Consider the following 6000-nt stretch of genomic DNA (forward strand, 5'->3'; position numbering starts at 1 on the left):
TACATGCATTCCAACTGTCACTAATTAGATTGAAGCATCAATGAACATAATTGGAGTTTCATTTTTTGGACAAGGTAAAACATAACTGGTAAACTGGAGTTGTTACATAAAACTGAATTGTAAACACATGTTTATAACCATCAAACACTCTGTTCCATCTATGTAGCAAAACATATTCTAGTAAATCAATTTTGTTGGAGTTGATATATACATACAATTGGAATTGTAACATGTATATAGAAATTTTTTTTATCTTCAAACCTTGCATGTTCCATCTAATCATCTAGCAATTCAAGCAAAACTTATATTCTACTAAACATTGGTCCTGTAAGATAGACGAGCAAATATAGAGATCAGAATATTGGACTCTAGTACATACAATAGTCATCATTCATGTAATATCCCTAGGTTGTTGTAACAATATTAAGTTATGCCGGCTTGTGGATGTGGGGTGTACAGATTGCAATGAAATTGACATACCACTGAACGTCTGAGCTGTTGTAATGACATCTCTGGTTTGTTCACGTCCATTTGGGATGAAATACCAACTTCTTCAAGGAGCAACTATAGTTTTTTTGCTCCGTCCTAATTGCAAAACAACCCATGTAGGAAAATGAAACATTTGCTTGAATAAGATGATATAAATCGACTTTTAAAAAAACTAGTAAATTCAAAAGCAAACGAAAGATTATGTAAGATGATGAAAATCGAGAAAATTTGGGTTTAATTTTAATTCGTTGGTTCTAATTATGTGGTCAAACACAAACACATTAGCGACATAACTTTATTCATTCAAATGCTTCTGAGCTGATAATCCATCCAAAATCCAAAAATGAACAAGACATGCAGAAGAAGAAAAGTTGGTGTTTGTTGGGGAGTAAGAACAAAGTGTCCAAACCAAGTATGAAACCGGGCCCTTTGGCCCCGTGGGTATAGCTCTTCTCCGGGTCGGTTGGTAAGAAGGTTAGCCCTGACAAGGGTAAAGGGGTCGCGTAAATCTTAGTGTTTCTCACCTAAGCTATGCGGGGGTGAGTCCATTTATTTTACTCTGAATATTACTTGTTGCACACTAATTGAGCTCATAGGTAACGGTAATATCTTCTATAAGGGTTTAATAGAACGCTTGATTCATCATTGGGAGTTTAGATTTATGTGTGTAATCTATAATGAAGGTGCATGTCATAGGGTTGGATTTGTATCGGTGGCTTTGTTACCACATTTCTTTATCTAGGTGCAAGACAACTTATGATGTACGTGTCTTCTAGTTGGTTAATGGAACTATTTCTTGTAAAAAGAAAGATATGGATCAAATCTGTATCAAAACCCAATGCATTACAGTGTAAATTCAAGTATCGGATGTCTCTATTGGAGGACTATTGCCATGTTATTGTTGGCACTAAAGCTAGAGTTGTGGAGAGAGAGAGATCTAAGTTTTTCTAAAGAAATTATTATTGATTAGAGGAACAATGATTATAAATAGTATACCAAGGATTACCAATACATATAATCATACTATGGTAGATCATTGATCCAATTTTTGAGAAGCCTCATTTCTTCTTTCATTGATGTTATGCAAATCCTCTTCATTTTGGCTTTCAAGCGTGTCCTAAACTATCACCATTCTCGATCTAACTGAATTACCAAATTTTGATAAATATATAAAATTTAAGCTAACAACAATCATCTCAATATTTTGAAAATAGAGTAATAACTTGCAATTTTCTTGCCAAATTGTGGATTAGATGGGGTTTTGATACGTTATCAAACCCTTCTGGTATTCGGTTCTTGACACTGCAATGAGTATGTAGTATTCAATTTATAGGCATATTCTAGAAAAAAGTATATCTGGAAAATGGACTGATTTTGTATCTTTTAAAAGACAAATTAATTGTGAAAAGACGGGCGTTTCTAGTTCTGAAAAAAGTTAATGCATATCCGACAATACCTTGGTATTACTTTCTGATATGGTTTTTCTTTAAAAAAATTCATTATTTTATTAGATATACAACTCATAACCTCCAAAGTATGGAAGGAAAAATATGCCGCTAGAACAAATGATACTTTAATAAGACCACTTGATTTATTAAAATGAGAGACAATGACCAAAATAACTATTACATATCCCTCCGCTATAATTTCCAAGTAGGCAAGAGGTTTGTGAGCATACTCATAATGACACATAGCATATGTATATTTACTATATGTTTTCATGCACATTAATAACAAACTTAGGCACAAACGAACCTCCACGGACATGCCACCTAGATCCAGTCCAAATATATAAAGCCTTTGGTCATATCTATGCCCAACAACCGCTAGCGTCGGTCACCTTTCAAACACATTACCATGATACCATCGTTCCACCACGAAGAGGTAGTCACAATCCTTCAAAATTATGACAAAACAAGGCAGGAAGCCCTGACTCAGAAGAAGTTGATCTGAGGCATGCCACTGCTGCCAACTTGCCACACTCTCCCTTTCACATTGCACACCGCCTCTAGAACATGTTAATAATCATGAACGACAAGCTCTGCTCTTGACCTATCTAGTATGCATAGCAGCAAACGCAAACTAGTTTCGTATCTGTTCGAAATTACATCCAAGAAGAAATATTCCCCTTTCAGTCCACCAAAATCAATAACCTACTAGAAACTCTTGTCCAACCACCCCAAGAAAGTGCCGACACGGCCAAAGACTAGCACCAACACCAACGCGGCCAAACTCTTGAGAATTTACAAGAGGCTAACCTGTACTCTTTTCATCCAACCCCATAGCTTCCCTTGATTATTCGTGCTTTAGCCTATAACCAATATGGAGCTCAAGCCCAACTACTTTTTGGACACCCAAGACATTAATCCTTCACCTCCGCCGCCGCTGGGTATGGCAGATGGCCTCCTCACAACATCACCACCTTTGCTTCCGAAGATAGTTACTGTATATTATAACCTAAAACAATATTGCGATATTGCTAAACTAGGCTCTTGTATTGCCATGAATTTAGGGTTTAGAGTTTAGGATTTATGTGCAACCTTACAAAATAAAATGGTATAAGTGGTGTATTGAGTATGAGTGTGTATTTAAAATTTCTCTTAATAAGAAAAAAAGAAAAAAAAAACCTAAGTGCCTCAAATATATTGAAATCATCTTATCATAATAGTGTATCGAAACTGAGTCCACATCATGACTCAGTCGACTTGAATAATACACAACCAATATAAATGTAAAATTCACTCAATCCTCACCACAAACAGCAGAAAGAAAATCTTCGACAATCTTCAGCGAAAACCCTCTAATTCTGCTAATCCACACATGCAAAACTATCTCATACACCATCGAATAGGTGCACCAGGATTGTAAACACAAACCCGGTAAGCTTTGCAGCTCGTATGAGTAAAACAACGAAATAACATGCATAGTAATACGAGAGTAAATAATGAAACATCCAATTATAAATGTACTCATGAGTTAAAGGACGGCCAATCTGGTTGTCCAATAATATCTGAAAATATAAGTGCTTATGAGAAATCAGGCAACCCATCTGTTTACCCAATTACATTTATAATACGGGTACTCATGAGACCCAGGTACTCATCCGTTACCTCTCATGCAGTACACCGCCGGGCATTGGGCAACCCATCTGTCACCCAATAATCCCAAAAATATGGGTACTCATAAGCCGGTAACCCATATGTTACCTCCAATGTTCTAAAAATCCCCGCCTAGGACCGCCTAGGCGCCCGGAGACCCTTGGCTGCCTCAATTTTGGGCCGATTAATCCCCGATTAATCCTCTGGGGGCTGGTTTTTAGCTGTCCGCTCGATTAACGCCTAGCGTTTTTTAGAACCTTGATTACCTCTCATGTCAGTACACCGGCAGACAGACTAGAGCTCTAACTGTATCATAACTGTCGCCCGGCTAAGGCTAGGTTCCGACATGCCAACACGTTCGAAGACAGGTCCGAAGACAACAAAAATGTTTTAACATAACTCAAGTTAAAACCATGTATAAAACAATCATCACATGATATTGTACAAAAAGATAAGTTATTCATGCTTAAATAAACAATATCAGTGCGACAAATAAGCTCAGTTGGAAATAGAAATGTGATAGTATATAATATAGCAACTTATATATATGTATTGATTTTATCATTTATACACATACACCACCCACTATACCATATACATATCATAGTTCGATCTTTTAAATTAAAGCGTAACTATGAATCACCACCAAGGGTAGACTCATCGTAGTGAGATTTACTCACATTCACCATAGTCCATAATCACAAAAACCTTTTTCAAAATCATTTATTAAAATACCGTTTCACTTACCCATGAACCGTAGACGATCAAGTTCATGTAATTTAAACCAAAACATATTTTTAAAATAATTTTTATAAACTAGTGATGCAACGACTATGGTGACAACTCAAACTAAATACAATAATTATAATACTACTTCGATCATGATGATCATTATAAGGTTTACTCACCTTATTTCATGCGTGCAACTTCCACGACACTGAAAGTAATTTCTTCACTCGTTTTGTCGGTCACCTAATAGCATGATAAAATGCTTAGAAAATGATATGTAAAAAATATCAGGTGACGATTTTCAGTATAGCTAAATGTTGTTCATAAAACACTGTTCACAGAACAATGTTCATGTTTTACTAAAAACTGTTCAAATTTATTGTTTAGCAAACACTGTGCACATAACATTTTTTATCGAGTACTGTTCATAACCACTGTTCACAGTACTATTCGTGAACGTTGTTCATGCGGCGCCACTGTTCACCGACTGCCACCAATGACCACCAAATTTCACCATCACAATCTAAATGACATTCCTAACAACTTTCTTGTTCATAACAAAGTCTAAATCAAAGCTTAAAACCTCTAATTTCGGAATTTCCGAAAAATCCCAAATCATGAACCCTATAATTGAAATTTCTTGATTCGAGTTCTTACCTTTCAATTTAGCTCAAAACCTTTGCAGGGGTTGTTGACGATGTTGAGGCAAGGAGTTTGAGATCGGTGGTGAAGCCTAAACTCGCCGGAGATCGCCGGAAAATTGAAGAACACAACCGGGTCACCGACGGGTATTCGGGTCGACTTCTGGGTTTCGATGCGTGGAAACCGGCGTGATACTCCACGATCCACCACCATAGGGAGGCGCGCGAGGAGGAGACAAAGCTATCTGGATCGGTCCGGTCACCTGAAACCGCCGAAGTCGGCCAGAAAAGTTGGGTCGGGTCAGAAGGAAATTTTCGCCTCTAAAGACGCGGGTGCGGAGAAAGGGGAAGGAAAAATGGGGTTATGACAATTATTACCATTGAATACACATATAATAGGATATAATATATCAATGACACATAAACATATGACGATATAACATAGCAACTTATATAAGCATATTGCTATTACCATTAATATACCTATATACAAAACTATATTATATTAACCACTTCAAAGACTAACTATTATTTCCTCAATATTATCATATAATCTAATCACGATATATGATAATCATACTTGTAAAATCAACATTACCATTAAATTTACATATGCAAATCAACTATATTATACCAAACAAAACCAAGTGACCCTCACAACAACAAGATATGCACATGTCATACCCGTAAACCAATTTATCGGAAGATACATTTTCTTCCTTTCCGGTCCCTTCCTCCACAATAACAATCATACTCAACAAACCAATTTACCGGAATGCAGGGGCGGAAGTAAGTGGCGGGCTGGTAGGGCTATAGCCCATCCGAAATTTTGGCTAAAATACCCCCAACTATATGTATATTATCTATACTAGCCCTGCAGCCCAAAAAAAAATTATACCTAACCTCAACTCTTATTCCGCCGACTTCCTCAGTTGTGTGATGTGGGTCAGTGGGACAGTGGACATGCTTGCCAAGGTTGGAGTTCATCACTAGTCTGCTGACTGCTGCAATATGTTGTTGTGGAAGCAACCCCATTGGTGGAA

Source organism: Argentina anserina, chromosome 5 (assembly GCF_933775445.1).
Source record: "Argentina anserina chromosome 5, drPotAnse1.1, whole genome shotgun sequence".
In the NCBI taxonomy this organism is placed as follows: domain Eukaryota; kingdom Viridiplantae; phylum Streptophyta; class Magnoliopsida; order Rosales; family Rosaceae; genus Argentina; species Argentina anserina.